The sequence below is a fragment of the Choloepus didactylus genome, chromosome 10, assembly GCF_015220235.1.
Source record: "Choloepus didactylus isolate mChoDid1 chromosome 10, mChoDid1.pri, whole genome shotgun sequence".
NCBI lineage: Eukaryota > Metazoa > Chordata > Mammalia > Pilosa > Megalonychidae > Choloepus > Choloepus didactylus.
In genome coordinates, this window is record NC_051316.1 from 54,371,880 (window position 1) to 54,390,680 (window position 18,801).

General features: G+C 36.0%; 1 protein-coding gene across 4 annotated transcripts in view; it reads left to right on the forward strand.

Annotated features, from left to right (window-relative positions):
* The window catches only part of IL33 (interleukin 33), a 198,955-nt gene that overhangs the window by 142,747 nt on the left and 37,407 nt on the right, over positions 1–18,801 (forward strand). Inside the window, exons 1-2 of one of the 4 annotated variants that reach the window (XM_037797771.1) lie at positions 1,590–1,609; positions 18,401–18,448. The exons of 2 other annotated variants lie outside the window; for them this stretch is intronic. The gene's annotated coding sequence lies outside the window, so the exon portion shown is untranslated. Of the gene's footprint in view, positions 1–1,462; positions 1,610–18,400; positions 18,449–18,801 lie in introns of those variants that run through there. One more of the 4 variants, XM_037797768.1, reaches the window with a different exon arrangement.

Sequence of the window (18,801 nt, forward strand, 5' to 3'; positions counted from 1 at the left end):
GACATTAGCGGTTATGCAAATTAACCGAAAGAATGCTGGCATAGCTCTACCAATAATGGACAAAGTGGAGTTTAAGGCATAAAGCATAACTAGAGGTAAACAGTGACATTTCATAATAATGAAGGGTTCAGTATACATCATAAGTCTCACTATTCATCCCTTGTAATCTCAGTTTCCAAGAATTCCCAGAGTATTCTTACATTCTTTTGATTGTTACTTGTCACCTTTCCCTCCCATTTACTGCTCACAGCTAAATTCTTGATCAGCAATGGTCATTCAGCAGCTTGCCTCCTAGCCACCTTTCTTCACTGCCTTATCCCAAGTGGACAGTTCTCTTCCTTCATTCTCCACAAACACAACACTAGTGAGTGTAGCAGATGATTGCTGGGGTTTGGGAATGAAGAAAGGACATTACTGCTCAGCACAGAAAACAACTTCAAAGTGGATAGCAGACATCATTGTTCCTTCATGCCTTGGTTGTATTTTTTCCAAGGGACTCCATCACAATCATATCTTTTCCAAGCCCTGGCTGCAAATTCATTGCAAACTAATCTTCTCTTTCTCCTAAATCTCAGAACCCTAACCTTATATCCCTTATATCCCTCAGTATGCCAAGAGGAAAACTTTAAAAAAAAATCCTATTATTTAATTTTACAGAACGAGTCTTCTGTTCTTTTCTAAACTTGTGGGTTGGATGGTTGGGGGGAGGGCATGCTAGGTCTGCATGTATCTAACAAACAGTCCCACTGCAATATCCTTTAAAGTATAACAGCGGTCTCCCTTCTGATGCAGGCAGAGTTTTAAAAGAGCATCCCTCCACCTCTTTATTTCCTGCTACAAGAGTATTACAGATGACAAAAGAGAGGAGAAGAGGACATGTGGAGCAAAATTTCTCATGAGGTTGGAAGACATGGGATCTACAGTGCAGGATTTGCTTTTGTGACAAAAAGACTATCTTCAGTGAGACTTTGGGGATGAATGGAAGGATAGATGAACAATGGAGAGCAGGAAAGTAGGTCAGATGTGTTGAGATGCAGGGAGTATCTGAGAGTTTTTTACTTGCAGATGATATGACGCATGATATGATGTGATTCTGTGTAAAGAGGAGTTTGGAGGAATAAACTGACCTCCTGGTGAAGGTTGTAAATTAAGAAGTCAGTGACCAAAAGTGGAAATATAACTAGCAAAAGAATTTCACCAGAATAGTGCTGAATATGAAGTTGTGAAACTTTACTCTGAAGGGAACCAAGTCATAAAGTGTGGGAACAGAGGATGGGTTGTGAGCTGAAGAGGGGGGTGCATGTGAAATAATTCTGATGTGAGTTGGATGGAAAAGAAACACAGAACATAAAATCCATAATCCACTGGCTTAAAATTTAATGCAGAGACAGGGGAAAAGGCAGAAAGCAGTGAATCTCAGATGTTGACAGGGTTGTAACTTTATTGGCTCTTTAAATAATTGGAAAAGTTGCTAAAAACGCACCCGCCCAGATCTCCCTTCTAAAGCAATTTGGTTCTCTGCCACATTTTGGGTAATAAATAGAGTCAGCAGGCTCTCTCAACACAGAGCTGCAGCTGTACAGGAGAGAAATCAAAGCAAGATTACAAGGTAAGAATGAAACCAATATTCTAGGAGATTTTTAGTTGAATTTTGCGAAGTAAGATCTTGGGAACCATAAGAACTGTTTTCTCTTGCATAAAATAAAAGATTAGATCAATTCATTATTATTATTGCTAATAGTAGTAAAAGTTGATGGTAATAGTTACTATTAAGTTATAATTTCACTTTGCTTTCCTCTGGGTGATTTGTAAAATTATTAATGGATGGCTACAATAGATTGTAATAGTGTTTATAGTAAATGTTCTCTTGTCCCCCCCCCCACATGAAACTTCATAAAACAAGTTGATAATTCTATTTCAATATGCCTAATGTTTATCCAATACTTATCCAACAATGCTTGTGATTCTTTCAAGTGGTTCAGGAAAGGGGAGAAATTTAGAAGAACTGAGATGGGCCACCCCCTCTAAAAAAGGTTTGAGAAAAAATAAGGAATTTACATCCTAAAAGAGTAAAGTAAAAAAACTAATTACTTTTGCTACCCTTCTTCATTTAAAGACTTTCCTTTGAATATTGTTTTCTTCTCTTTTCTTCCTTGCTGTTGGACTCCTGGCAATTTTTCCTCCTCACACTTGCTTTGCCTTATCTTTCCTCATGAAAACAGGTCCCCAGAAACATCTCCTTTTGTATGGACCAAAATTCCTTTTTAATAAAGAAAATATCACAAAATCCAGAAGTATGTATTGTGGTTGCACACAGTTGTATTCAGGAGGTCTTTGGAGACACACGAGTAGAGTGCCCAGGGCAAGGTGTGGCTGGCTCCACTGACTCTCACTCCCTCATCAGCCCAGGTGGTCTCTAGCTCGAACCTTCCTCTATATTCCACCATGGTCCTATGCTGTCTCCAGCGTCCCTACCCATTGTTTCTCCCATTTATCTTTTAGATATTTGATGCTCCTCTTTTGATTTCTTCTATGAAAAGCCTCAGCTCTGTGTTCAGAAAATTTCAGAGACCTCTATTTCCCAAAATTTGGGGTGCATGAACTGAATCATTCAATTGGGTAATGTTCTTAAACAGTTAAGAATTCTGAGCACAAGCACCACCCTCTAAAGCTCAAATTTCACATTTTCTCCATTCTTCTCAGAAAGGATCCTGGATTTCTTACCAATCCTTGCTTAGGGTTATATAATTCATTTTCTCAGCATATTGTTTTTCAGCAATATGTTGTTTTTCAGCAACATTTTGACCTAGATATTTCTCTCTTTCCCATCACTGCTTTGCTTACAATATTTGCAGTCTGAGTGTACCTCTTTCTCTTTCCTGTTTGTAGAGAGGGAATAATTCTGAGGGGAATTTTCACTTAGAGGTTGAGATAGTCAGGGCTGAAAGTAAGGGAAGGAATTGAGAAATCAAAGCTGCTGTTCCTGGCCCAGTTCTGCAGAGGGTTAAAGGAACAGAGCTTGCAACCAACTTCATGAAATGTGTCTGTGCTTCAGTTGTCAAAAGTTCTCCTCCATGGAAGAATTAAATCATTGCAGGGAAATACTGCAGAGGGGTGGGGGAGGGAAAAATATATATAGGAATATTTATGCCTGTAATTCTTATAGCATGAGGTCTTTTTTGGAGATCTGGATGTGGAATTAAATTATTACAGGGAAGTACTGCAAAGGGGGTAGCACTGGGGGAAGAAACATACATACATCTGGGAATATTTATGCCAGTGAATCTGATAGCATGAGGTCTTTTTGAAGATTTGCGTATGGCTATGCCAAAATCAATGTGTCTTTCATTCAATAAGTTGAGATTTTGGCAAACATGATGGGAATCAAGAGTGACAGTCAGAATTCCCCTTCCTTATATTTCAGTTTGCAGCTAGGACATTTAGAAGCATTAAGACCAAAAATAATCTCCCTGGACAGCTAAGAGAAACCTTAATTTCACCCCCACCAACAACATAATGATGCTTGGCTCAAGAACTTCAGGAAATCAAGGAAGAGCCTTTGATCTCTTTTTGGTTTCTCTCTGGGTTCTCTAGTGCTGACATCTGCATGCAAAAGGAACTTATAAAGACAGGCAAAATTTAAGTGTGGGGTGTGTGTGTGTGTGTGGTGAGGGGAGGTAATGGAGTGATGAATTTGAGGTACTTCCTCCTAATAGCAGACTCCCACACATGTTGGTATATCAGGTTATACCTGTGAAGGTTTTTTATTTTGTTCTGTTTCATTTCGTTTAGTTAAGAGTGTAATACAAGAATATTTTTAATTTGATCAACAATATCTTTCATTTCCATAGGATCCACTATTTTTTTAAATTTACTCTTGCAAATTCTTCTTTATGCCCTCCTAGGGTTTTCCTCATGTCCTTTATATCCTGAGCCATAGTAACGTTTGTGAGTACTTCTGGAATAATTGCTCCAGGTTCTATGTCTCTTCTGGGTTTTTCATTTGGATATTTGGGTTATCCATATCTTCTGGTTTCTTCATATGCTTTGTAATTTTCTGTTGTTTTTGGTCTCTTGACATTTGCTTATCTTGATAGGGTTCTTTTAGAGTATGCAGGATTTTTTTAAGCATTTATCTATAATTTGTCAGAGCTACAGCTTGGTGGAGTGCACTTTCATGACCTGATTTACCATCAGATGGCACTCCTGAGCCACCTTTTACCCTTAAGTCAGTTCTCAACTTCCTTTATGTACCGAGTGGGAGTCCAAATCATATTGGGGTCCAATCAGTGCACCAATTTTCCGTGTGCACTGGGGACTGTCAGTCCTATAGCTGGGGGAGGGGGATGAGCCCTATGCAGTTTGGCAGAGTCCGCTCCAGGTCACAGTGGTCCCAGACTTTCCTGGGGCTGCAGAGCTCATGTCTCAACTTCCAGCTCAAATGCCCCACAGTCTCTGTGTGCTGTATGCTCATGAGTCCCTGGGATTTGGGGAGGACTCCTGGCTCTTCCATGCGGCACCCCTGTCTCTATGCTGTGTGCACCACGGACCTCGGTAGAGGAAGAGTATACACTGACACAAGCACGCCAAATCCTGAGTTCCCTCAAGGAAACTCCCAGCTGCTGGGCTATAAAAAGTTATCTCCCAGCCAACTACAAAGTCCTGTCCCTAGAGCTGCAAACGGCTATCTTCCAGACAACCACAAAGTCGTGGCCCTGGTGCCGCAAAAGGCCCTGGTGCCGTGCAAGGCTGTCTCCCAAGCAACTGCAAAGACGGCTGCACTGGGCGTGGAACACCACCACTTCCATGATCGTATGCCCACTTGAACCACCAGTCCCTGACATGGAAGCTCTCGGCCATGGGTATGTGAAGGGTTATCCCCTGTGCCTAGTACTTCGGAGGGTGCCAGGGGTGTGGAAGGCTTCCTTCCACACCATCAGCTGGCTCCAGTTCCAGCCACCCACTCCACAGCGGTGTTCCAGGCTGGACACTCACCCATCTTGAAAACTACCTCTCAGTTTCTCCAAGTAGGCACTTACTGTGGCTGTAGAAGTCCCTGCTCAGGTGGTGCAACCCTGGAACTGCTGTTCTGGAGCACGTTCTGTCCTTTATTTAGTGTTTTTCATGGAAGAGAATCCTGCTCTGTCTCTCCTAGTCTGCTATCTTGGAGCACATAACACATATTCTTGATACACATAACACTAGAGGACTGAATTAGTGAACTCAAAGGTAGGGTAATGGAAAGCAAAAGCACAAAAGCGTGAATGGTGAAAAAAATAAAAAAATTTGAAATGGATCTCAGGGAAATTATGGACAATATGAAGTGTACAAATATAAGAATTATTGGTGTTCCAGAAGGAGAAGAGAAGAGTAAAGGGCTAGGAAGAATATTCAAAGACATTATTGAGGAAAATTTCCCAACCCTTCTAAGTGATATAAATATGGAAATCAAAGATGCCCAATGAACTCCAAGTAGAACAAATCCAAATAAATCTACTCTGAGACATATCCTGATCAGCTTGTCAGATGCTGAAGAGAAGGACAAAGTTCTGAAAGCAGCAAGAGAGGAGCAATTTACCACATAAAAAAGAAACAATATAAGATTGAGGATTGATTATTCAGTGGGCACCATGGAGGCAAGAAGACAGTGGTATGATATACTTAAAATTCTGAAAGAGAAAAATTGCCAACCAAGAATTCTTTATCCAGCAAAGCTCTCCTTCAAAATTGAAGGAGAGCATAAAATTTGCACAGATAAACAAATGCTTAGAGAATTTGTTAACAAGAGACCTGCCATACAAGAACTACTAAGGGGGAGCTCTACTGACCGAAAAAAAAAGGAAGGAGAGAGAGGTCTGGAGAAGGATACAGAACTGAAGAGTCTTAGTAAGGGTACCTTAAAGGAAACAAAGAGAGAGGGAGTAAAAATAGATCTGACAAATAAAAACCAAAGGATAAGATGGCTGATACAAGAACAGACTTCACAGTAATAATGTTCAATGTGAATGGATTAAACTCCCCAATTAAAAGATACAGATTGGCAGAACAGATTTAAAAATATGAGCCATCAATATGCTGTTTACAAGAGACTCATCTCAGATCTAGTGACACAAAGTAATTGAAAGGATGGAAAAAAATATTCCATGCAAGCTATAGCCAAAAGAAAGCAGGGGTAGCAATACTAATTTCAGATAAAATAGACTGTAAATCCAAGGATGTTATAAGAGACAAAGAAGGACACTATATACTAATAAAATGGACAATTCACCAAGAAGAAATAACAGTTGGCAGCAATGTAGTTATTTTAGATTATTTGTTTTTTTATTATTCCTTTGTTTTGCTTTTGTATGAAATGTTTTTTATTGTTTGTTTTTTAAATTTTTTCTGAAGTTGAAAAAACAATGAATGAGTGTTAAAAAAAAGTAAATGAACAATGGGGGAGGAGGGGAATGAAATGTTTGGGATGTTCTTTTTTATTTTAATTTTCATTTTATTTTTTGGACTAATGAAAATGTTCAAAGATTGACTGTGATGAATGCACAACTATATGATGATACTATGAAAAACTGTACACTTTGGAGGATTGTATGTTATGTGACTATATCTCAATAAAATTGCATTTGAAAAAAAAAGAAGAAATAACAATCATAAATGTTTATGCACCCAATCAAGGCACTCCAAAGTATATGAGACAAATATTGGCAAAACTGAAAGAAGCAATAGATTTTTCCACAAAAATCATGGGAGACTTCAATATGACACTCTCTCCTATAGATAGATCATCTAGACAGAAGACCAATAAGGAAATTGAAAACTTGAACAATGTGACAAGTGAATTAGATTTAACAGATGATAGATAGATAGATAGATAAAGAAAGAAAGAAAGAAAGAAAAGAAAGAAAGAAAGAGAGAGAGAGAGAGAATACTACATCCCAAATTACCAGAATATATATTCTTCTCTAGTGCTCATGGACCTTTCTCCAGGATAGATCATCATATGCTGGGGCATAAAACAAGCCTCAAGAAATTTAAAAAGATTAAAATTATTCAAAACACATTCTCTGACCACAATGGAATATAACTAGAAGTTAATAACTATCAAAGAACCAGAACACTCACAAATATCTGAAGGTTAAACAACACACCCCTGAACAATCAGTGGGTCAAAGAAGAAATTGCAGGAGAAATTGCTAAATATCTAGAGACAAATAAAAATGAGAACACAAATAAAAATGAGAATTCAAATTTTATGGGATGCAGCAAAGCAGTATTGAGAGGGAAATTTATAGCTCTAAATGGAACAACTGAAGAAGCTAGAAAATGATCAGCAAACTAATCCTAAAACAAGTAGAAGAAAAGAAATAACAAGGATTAAGGCAGAAATAAATGATACAGAAAAGAAAAAAACATATAGAATAAATAAAACCGAAAGTTGGTTCTTGAAGGTCAGCAAGATTGACAAACCTTTAGCAAGATTGACAAAGTCAAAAAGGGAGAGGACCCAAATAAACAAAATAATAAACAAGAGGGGGGATATTACTATGGATCCTGAAGAAATAAAAAATAAAAAATGTGGATACTATGAACAACTCTATGCTAGCAATAATAATTTAGAGGAAATGGGTAATTTCCTGGAAACATGAACAACCTGGACTGAATAGAGAAGAAATAGAGGAACTCAACAAACCAATCACAAGTAAAGAGATCCAACCAGTTATCAAACAGCTTCCTACAAATAAAACCCCAGGACCAGATGGCTTTACAGAGGAATTCTACCAAACTTTCCAAAAAGAACTGACACCATTCCTACTTAAACTCTTCCAAAAAATTGAAGAAAATGGAACAATGCCTAACTCATTTTATGAAGTCAACATTGCTCTAATACCAAAACCAGATAAGGATATTACAAGAAAGGAAAACTACAGGCCAATTTCTCTAATGAATAAAGATGCAAAAATTCTCAACAAAGTACTTGCAAATCAAATTCAAAGACATATTAAAAAATTATACACCCTGACCAAGTGGGGTTCATCCCAGGTATGCAAGGGTGGTTCACCATAAGAAGATCAATCAACATAATAAAACACATTAACAAATCAGAAGGGAAAAATCAAATGATCATCTCAATAGATGCTTAAAAAGCATTCAACAAAATCCAACATCCTTTTACGATAAAACACCTCAAAATTTAGGAATAGATGGAAACTTCCTCAACATGATAAAGAGCATATATGAAAAACCCACAGCCAGCATAGTACTCAATGGTGAGAGACTGAAAGTTTTCCCTCTAAAATCAGTAATGAGACAAGGATGTCTGCTGTCACCACTATTATTTAATATTGTGCTAGAAGTTGTAGCCAGAGCAAATTGGCAAGAAAAAGAAATAAACAGCATCCAAATTGTAAAGGAAGACGCAAAACTCTCATTAATTGCAGATGATATGATCTTATACTTGGAAAACCCTGAGAAATCAATGACACACCTACCTGAGCTAATAAACATATTCAGCAAAGTGGCGGGATATAAGATTAGTACACATAAGTCAGTAATGTTTCTATACAGTAGAAATGACATAACTGAAGAAACAAGAAAAAGATTCCATTCTCAATAGAAACTAAAAAAATTAAGTACCTAGGAATAAACTTAACCAAGGATGTAAAAGACCTATACATAGAAAATTACATAACTCTACTAAAGGAAATAGAAGATGACCTAAAGAGATGGAGAGATAGTCCGTGTTCATAGATAGGAAGGCTAAAGTAGTTCAGATGTCAATTCTACCCAAATTGATCTATAGATTTAATGCAATTCCCATCAAAATTCCAACAACCTACTTTTCAGACTTGGAAAAGTTAGTCATCAAATTTATTTGGAAGGGAAAGATGCCTTGAATTGCTAAAAAATATTCTAAAAAAGAAAAACAAAGGGCGAAGACTTACACTGCCTAACTCTGAAGCCTAGTATAAAGCCACAGTAGTCAAAACAGCATGATATTGGTACATAGATAGACATATTGATCAATGGAATCAAATTGAGAATTCAGAAATAGACCCCCTCATCGATGGTGGACTGATTTTTGATAAGGCCCCCCAAATCCAGTGAACTGGGACATAACAGCCTCTTCAACAAATGGGGCAGGGAGAATTGGATATCTATATCTGAAAGAATGAAAGAGGACCCCTACCTCACACCCATTAATTCAGCATGGATCAAGGATCTTAATATAAGAGACTGCACCATAAAGGTTCTAGAAGATAATGTAGGAAAATATCTTCCAGACCTAGTATTAGGAGGTCGCTTCTTAGATCTTATACCCAAAGCACAAGCAACGAAAGAAAGAACAGATAAATGGGAACTCCTCAAAAGCAAAAGCATCTGTGCCTGAAAGGAATTTGTCAAAAAGCTGAAGAGGTAGTCAACTCAATGGGAGAAAATATTTGGAAACTATCTGATAAGAGACTGATATCTTGTACATGTAAAGAAATCTTACAACTCAATGACAACAGTGTAAATAGCCCAATTATAAAATGGGCAAAAGATAGGAAAAGACATTTCTCCAAAGAGGAAATACAAATGGCTAAAAAACACATGAAAAAAATGTTCATCTTCGCTAACTATTAGGGAGATGCAAATCAAGACCACAATGAGGTATCATCTCACACCAATAAGAATGGCTGCCATTAAACAAACAGGAAACTACAAATCTGGAGAGGATGTGGAGAAATTGGAACTCTTATTCGTTGCTGGTGGGACTGTATAATGGTACAGCCACTCTGAAAGACAGTTTGGCAGTTCCTTAGAAAACTAGGTATTGAGTTACCCTACGATCCAGAAAGTTCACATCTCGGTTATCTACCCAGAGGACCTGAAAGCAGTGACACAAACAGATATTTGCACACTGATGTTCGTAGCGGCATTGTTCACAATTGCCAAAATATTGAAACAACCTAAATGTCCTACATCAGGTGAGTGGATAAACAAAATGTGATCTATACATACGATGGAATACTATGCAGCAGTGAGAAGGAACAAGGTCGTGAAGCATATAACAACATGGGTGAACCTTGAGGACATAATGTTGAGTGAAATAAGTCAGACACAAAAGGAGAAACCTTGTATGTTGCCACTAATGAGAATTCTTATTGTAGACTATAGGGGACCTAGAGATAGATAGTAGTTAGTGAAGAGGGAACAATAATCTAATAAGAACAGATAAGATATTGAAGGTAATCTTAATGATATGGGAATGTTCAGGAATGACTATGGTTTGTTAATTTTTTTGTGGTATGGTAGGAGCATATTGGAGGCAATGAAGTTATTTCAGGATGTTTCTTTTTCCTGTTGCTTTGTTTTATTTTATCTGGAAATTTTTTTATTTGTTTTTATTTTCTGATAAATAAAGTTAATTTTAAAAAAAAGAGTGTAATACAGGATAATAGTAAAAAACACAGAGTTTGAAGGCAGACAGGCCTCAAATCCATCAACTGTCATTGACTAGCTTTGTGGTTTTGGGATTTTACTTAATTTTCCTAAGCCCGAATTTTTTTCTCTAGTGTAAATGTAAACAAACAAACAAACAACAAAATCCCCCACAAAGAACAACGATAAAAACCTACCCAAAAGAGGTGGTGTTGTTTTATATATATATAGCATATATATGTAAAGCAAGTTAGAACAGTTATTTAAATTAACTTATTAATCACTGAATATATAATAAATGCAAGATATTTATCCTACATTATCCTGTTTAATCCTCACAGAACCTCTGTGAGATAAGTATTATTTTCTCCATTTATGAAATTGCAAAAGTGTTTTGGAAAGATTGTACTAACCTCAAATCACAAATCTGGTAAATTCCAGAGCAGAGATTAAAACTCTGGTTCAAGTCCTATTAAGAAAAAAGAACTAAGAAGAAAGAATGATTCCAAACTATGTCTCTAACCCTGTTTGTAAAGCTATTTTCTATTCAAAGTTTCCATCATTTTCAACTATGAAAGTATTAGTGACATGGCATTAAAACCTCTCACTTACTTTCTTTACGATGACATTCCTGAGAGAAAGGATCCTGCCAGCCACCATTCTCATAAGCAACTTTCTTTTGCCTTTCACACAGCTATTACCAGAACCAGGAGGGTTCACCCAAAAACTTGGCCGGGTACTTTGTTTTTAATCAGCACACCAGTCTTCATCCAATTACCCTTCAGTATGAATACTCCATAAATGGAATGACTGTCAGAACTTTTCCCTGGAAATATTCATGCATCTGAGATTTTTTGCAATCCTAAGAATGTTTTGCTCATTACTTCCCTTGGCGTTCCAAGCAAAGGTTCAATATTTCCTTGAAGAGTTTGACAGAACTTCATAGCTTTGAGTGTCTGCTGTGCTCAAATCTCAACAGCTCTAATTTCTTAGTCTGCTGACACTATAAATGGCAGTTAAGAAATGCTGCTTTTTGTTGCTGTTGTTGTTTACTTCATATAATTTTATATATTTTTATATTTAGTCTAGTTATTTTAGGGCTCTGGTAAATAGTTGTTTTTTCTTTTTTCCTATTGCATTATCACCCTTATTATCCCTTAAATGGTTTGTCTTTTAAAAATCAATTGACACGATGGAATACTACGCGGCAGTAAGAAGGAACGATCTGGTGAAACATATGACAACATGGATGAACCTTGAAGACATAATGCTGAGCGAAATAAGCCAGGCACAAAAAGAGAAATATTATATGCTACCACTAATGTGAACTTTGAAAAATGTAAAACAAATGGTTTATAATGTAGAATGTAGGGGAACTAGCAGTAGAGAGCAATTAAGGAAGGAGGAACAATAATACAAGAAGAACAGATAAGCTAACGTTCTGGGGATGCCCAGAAATGACTATGGTCTGTTAATTTCTGATGGATATAGTAGGAACAAGTTCACAGAAATGTAGCTATATTATGTAACTTTCTTGGGGTAAAGTAGGAACATGTTGGAAGTTAAGCAGTTACCTTAGGTTAGTTGTCTTTTTCTTACCCCCTTGTTATGGTCTCTTTGAAATGTTCTTTTATTGTATGTTTGTTTTCTTTTTAACTTTTTTTTTCATACAGTTGATTTAAAAAAGAAGGGAAAGTTAAAAAAAAAAAAAAAGAAAGAAAAACAAGGGAAAAAAAAAAAGATGTAGTGCCCCCTTGAGGAGCCTGTGGAGAATGCAGGGGTATTGGCCTACCCCACCTCCATGGTTGCTAACATGACCACAGACATAGGGGACTGGTGGTTTGATGGGTTGAGCCCTCTACCATAAGTTTTGCCCTTGGGAAGACGGTTGCTGCAAAGGAGAGGCTAGGCCTCCCTATATTTGTGCCTAAGAGTCTCCTCCTGAATGCCTCTTTGTTGCTCAGATGTGGCCCTCTCTCTCTGGCTAAGCCAACTTGAAAGGTGAAATCACTGCCCTCCCCCCTACGTGGGATCAGACACCCAGGGGAGTGAATCTCACTGGCAACGTGGAATATGACTCCCGGGGAGGAATGTAGACCTGGCATCGTGGGACAGAGAACATCTTCTTGACCAAAAGGGGGATGTGAAAGGAAATGAAATAAGCTTCAGTGGCAGAGAGATTCCTAAACGAGCCAAGAGGTCACTCTGGTGGGCACTCTTACACACACTTTAGACAACCCTTTTTAGGTTCTAAAGAATTGGGGTAGCTGGTGGTGGATACCTGAAACTATCAAACTACAACCCAGAACCCATGAATCTCGAAGACAGTTGTATAAAAATGTAGCTTATGAGGGGTGACAATGGGATTGGGAAAGCCATAAGGACCACACTCCACTTTGTCTAGTTTATGGATGGATGTGTAGAAAAGTAGGGGAAGGAAACAAACAGACAAAGGTACCCAGTGTTCTTTTTTACTTCAATTGCTCTTTTTCACTCTAATTATTATTCTTGTTATTTTTGTGTGTGTGCTAATGAAGGTGTCAGGGATTGATGTAGGTGATGAATGTACAACTATGTAATGGTACTGTAAACAATCGAAAGTACAATTTGTTTTGTATGACTGCGTGGTATGTGAATATATCTCAATAAAATGATGATTAAAAAAAAATCAATTGATCTTTAAACTGGCTACTTCATTATACTTTCTTATGTTTTAATGGGTATTCTGTTGATTCTCTTTAGATTTTTAGGTATATGATTATACCATCTGCAAATAATTTTGTTCTCTCCACTCCCGTATTTGTATCTCTTATGTCAGGCTTGTGTCCTACTGCTTAGGCTAGCACTTTTCAGAATAAACCTCACTAAGAGGCCTGTTCTGGCCTTCATCTTAACTTTAATGGGGATACCTCTGTTGGTTTATCTTTATAGATGCCCAAAAAATAGGAACAAATATAGGTTGTGTTATTTTTTTTCCCACTCAGTAATGTATATTGAATTTTATCAAATGTTTTAGTGAAATCTAAGTAGATCATCTTTTCTCCCCCTCTGTCTCTTTGACTTATTATATGGTGACTATTATTAATAGATTTCCAGGAATGAACCCCACAAAGCCAAGTAGTATGAATCTTTAAATGTAAGGCTGTATTTTATTTGCTAATATTTTGTTAAGTATCTTTATATCAATAATTTTAAGTGTGATTGTCTCTATATTTTTTTATATGCCTTGTCCTATTTTGGTATAAGCAGATGCTGGCATTTTAAAAGAATTGAGGAGATTTTCTTTTCTTTTTTTCTTTTTTCTATTTTCTATAACAACTTTAGTACTACCAAAATTATCTTTTTCTTGAAGACTTGAAGGATTCTCATAGGATATGCTCTGGGTTCAGCACCATTATGTGGATAGGTCTTTGTCAAGTTTCTCAGTTACTTACATAGTGTCCATCTGTTTAGGTTTCTGTCTCTTCCTGAATCAATTTTGATCATTTATATTTTCTTAGAAAATCATTCATTTCATTGTTTTCAAATGATTAAAAGAAATGCTTTTTTAAACTGTTCATATTTTCTTTTTAAATGGGGATTATGTGCTTTTCCCCCAGTGTTCTTTCATTGGGCCTATTACATCCAAACAAGAACTTTGTTCAAACCTGGATTTATTAGTTCCAAAATTTTTTCACTTTGATGTTTTATCTTTCCATTATCTTTTATTCATATATTATGTTTTATTTGTCTATATTCTTTAACAACCCTGTTTGAAGATCACTCTATCAGTAGTCAGTATAACTGCTTCATATTTGTAAATGATTATTAATAGTGTTAAGTTTCCTTGAGTAATATTTCTTTCTAATCTTCTTTAAAAGTTCCAGCCGTAAATTTAAGTATCAACATTCATTCTGATGTATTTTGGGGACAATTTTCAGCTTCTTTTTTATTTTTAGACTATTTTTATGACTTGTATATGCTCCATATTACATGAACATATGTATAGCATTGTTTTATCGAAGAGAGCACGTATTTTTTCTTCACTGACTCACTCAAGAGACATATATGGTTTATGAAACCATAATTGCAACTTTCACTATGTAGTGGTTGTTAAATATAATAAATCTGATGTTGTTATTAATTAAATGGGGTATAGGCTGTTTTACTAAGGAAGATTGGATTGTTCCATGCCTAGGACATAACATGTAGTGCTTAAATCTAGCTGTCCAATTATTATTAGCATTCATTGTGTCAAGCAGAAGGATTTCTACTCAGTGCTGTGAGGTCCAGGACAGCAGACTCAATGTTTAGAAACATTAAGGTCTTTTGCATTGTAATGTTACCATTGGAAGAAAATATTAAGTCCTTGTATTTCTTAATTCATAAAATTATACAAATGAGATAATTTGTCAGCATTCAATTTTTTTTAGTCACTTGGGGCAAATGCTCTCTTATCTCTCAGTTTAGAGCCATTGTCTCTCCCTCTTATCTAGGTGGACTGTGCAGTGACTAGTAACTTCTAGAGCAGAAGTTCATTGTTATATGAACTATATATATGAACATATTGTGGAATATGTAAAAGCTTCACAGAACTATATATATAGTTCATCCGAATAACTACTACATCTATTATACGAAGGGCCTCTTCTTGGCAAAAGAGGGGTTAGCAATTAAACTTCTTTTCCTCTGCATCGAGTACACTCAAGAAGAGATCATATATCTGTCCAGAGGAGAAGAGTATACTAAATTAAATCTTATCTTTAAGAAGAGAAGTATTTAGCACTGACTTTCTACTTTAGTAGTTTTCACCCCCAAACCAGCTACCTGGTAACCAAGGATGAGTCTACTTATAATCCCACATAATAATGAGGAATTCAGCAATTTGGAGAACAGCTAGAGCAGCCCACAAAGTAGGTAAGGTGAAAGACAAAGGCTGTATTTGGTCAAGTTTTCAGACCTTTGAGTTGTGTTTTCTGACCATTTGCACAAGGCAGCTCTGGTTAAGCTTTTAGGGAAGTCAATATCCAGGGTGTGGATTGCGGCTTTGTTTATTTGGGGCAATGGCCGGGAACTCTCAATTCTGTGAGAGGCAAACTTCCAGACTGTTAATTTTTAAATTTCTTACAATAATCACTTTTAATATTATCTGATACACAGTGCTGTGTGTTAGTGGGTGGTCATTAGTTTGTGGTAGAAAATCTTATTTCTATCCAGGGATGATGTTCAAAATGCTTAACAGCTGGAATGGCATGAACAGAAATAAATGAGAAATCCAGCATACCAGTTAAATACCAACATGGGGAATGGGGATGACTCTCATTCTGGATTTGGACTGTACCAGTTAACTTGGGGTGATATGGCAATGAATGTATTGTGGAATATGTAAAATCTTCACAGAACTTTTAACAATTTGGTCTATAATAACAGTGTTTCTGTTATGATTCAATAAGCATATCCCAAGCAAAGGAGGAAAATCCTATAAAAGCTATGCTAGTAGTAACTCTGTCTTTGTACGAGAAAAATCTTGCACATATTATGAGAATATATTTACTATTAACATATATATGAGTAATTTTTAATAAAAGCAACCTGAAATAATGTCTTGATCAGAAGATAACTTTTATTGCTTTTCTTTTTTGAACGTCATTACAGATTCATAATTTTATTGTTTTTGTAGTTACTATTGTCATTTTCAGATTTAACGTAACTATAATTCTTTGTTCCTGTGACTCAAATTGCAACAATTTGGCACATGAAATCCTCTTTATATTGATTCATTTGTTCTTTTTTTTAAAACTACCTCAGAATTTTTTAAAATGTATTACTACCTTCAGGCAAAAAGTTGTTCTTGGCTCACCTTGCATTTCTCCTACCTGAAACTTAAAATCAGCCACTCTTGAAAGAGCCCTGATTTCTTAAATGGAGAATATTATTCGAATGCAAAAGATTAGTTCATCTCCATATTAACATTAAAGCAGTGTTGTTACAAAACTAGGAAATGTGTGTGTGTGTGTGTGTGTGAGTGTATGTGTATTCATGAGTTTAGATTGGCAATTTCAATGTGGTTCTAACATTACGTTATTATATACCTACTTGAGTCTTTATGTATTGTACTAATATAAGCCAAATTATTTTTTACAATTATTTTTAATATTTTATTCTGTTATAGATATATAACTATTTGATTTATACTGTACTCCAGTTGTTTAAGCTTGAAATAATTTTTTTTTTAATTTTGAAAATGTTTATATTTTTATTCAATGACAGTTAACTTGGTAGCTACATTAGTTACTGGAGGCTGGGGAAGTCTGCTTAACAGTTCACTTTATGAATAGGATGTTAACTGCAATTTGATCTTCAAAGCCATAACAAGTCATATTAATTTTGTCACTAATTTGCCTACCCACAATGATTTAATATATAATTATATGTATATGATTTTTATAATAAATTTTAAATGCAAATTTATAAACACAAACTTTTTTGTTAACAAACCCAATTGGTGTTTTACAGTTCTATAAGAATAAAAAGTCTAGTACTATTATTGGTAATCTGCATTTATTTTTTAAAAGAGCACCTCAGATATGTTTTCAAAATCTTGTCCCAATACAAAAGCATTTCAGTTTACCCTTTCTATTTTCTGATATACTATATTTTTTCTCTCTTTTATGATATTCTTTTTTTCATTTTAATATATCAACTTATATATCCTTATTATACTAAAATTTTATTTATATATAACATTATTTAAAGATTAAAATATTTAAACAATCATATTTAACTTTATTAAGTCAATTAAGAACACATTAGTTGTTTGCTGTTTCATTTTGGGATTTAGAATAAGCCAATATGGATTACATTAAGTTAAAAAAAATTCAAAGAGAATCTGTATCACTTGATATGCTTTTAGCTGCAATTATGAAATACCAAATTGAACACAGCTTAAAACACGAAAACACTCGTTGCTCATTTAACAAAAAGTGAAGAGTTGAGAAGTCTCAGAGTTGGTGCAAAGAAGAGCATCATCAAGGCCCCAGGCTCTTCCCACCCTCCTGCTATGCCATCCTCAGAGTGTCCTAATAGCTCTCCTCATGGGAGAAGATGGTTGGCCCAGCTCCAAACTTCACATCCTCACAGGGGCCAAAGGAGTGGAAGTCAAAAAGCACCTTTTTTTCGGATGCCTCTCTCTTTCAGGGAGAAAAATCTTCCCCCTGAGCCCTGTCAGATCTCCCCTCATGTCTCTTGGTAGGTCTGGGTCACATGCCCACTCCTAGACCCATCATTGGCAGATGGAAATAGGATCAACACGAATGGCTTATGCTTCTGCATATCTAAATTTCTTCTTTGGGGAAGGAAAAAGATTAGTCATTTAAGAAGCATCCTCTAACTCCTGTACTTCTCTACATCTTCTGATTCCTGTAGAACTCCAATCATTTTTACATCTTAGGACTTCTTTCCCGTACCTGAGAAGAACAAACTTGTTTGAAAGTTATCCTAAAAACTCTGCTTTAGTCTACAAAACACCTCAGAAATCTCCTTTAAACTAATTTTCAATTCTTTCAGGAAAGAAAACTTAGTCTTTAATCAAGCATATCAGAAGCACTTCTGTTGTTTTAAAGGAAGAGAGGAATTATGTCCATCTCCATCTAACCATTTCCCAGTCAGCTCTATTCATACTTAAACATAGTTGTTGATGCTCCTTTAATTTGTTTAACCATGAAATGGAGTGCTCATTTAATTCTGTCAATGAGTCACTTTGACCACTACAGTTGACAGTATAGAATTCACATATTTTAGAAGCTGCTAAGAGTATCTCTTTTCTTTAACTTAAAAAAAAATTGTTAATTTTATGGATATATAACATACATACAGAAAATTACACAAATCTTAAATGTGCAGATTAATGAATTGTCACAAAGTGAACATACTCATGTGACCATATAAAGAAATGGAAGAGTACCTGAACCAACCTCCTCATGCCCTCTTCTATCCACTATAGGCTTACCTTGGAGATATTGCAGGTTCAGTTCCAGACTATCGCAGTAAAGTAAGTCACAAGGGTTTTTCAGTTCCCCAGTGCATGTAAAAGTTGTTTACACTATACTGATTTTAATTTTAAAATACTTTATTGCTAAAAAATGGCAACCATCATCTGAACCTTCCATGAGTGGTAATATTTTTGCTGGTGGAGAGCCTTGCCTTGATGTTGATGGCTGCTGACTGATCAGGATGGTGGCTGCTGAAGGTTGGGGTGTCTGTGGTAATTTCTTAAAATAAGACAACAATGAAGTTTGCCACATAGATTGATTCTTCCTTTCATGAAAGATTTCTCTGGAGCATACAAAGCTGTTTGATAGCCTTTTACCCACAGTACTTTTCCCAAAATTAGAATCCTCTCAA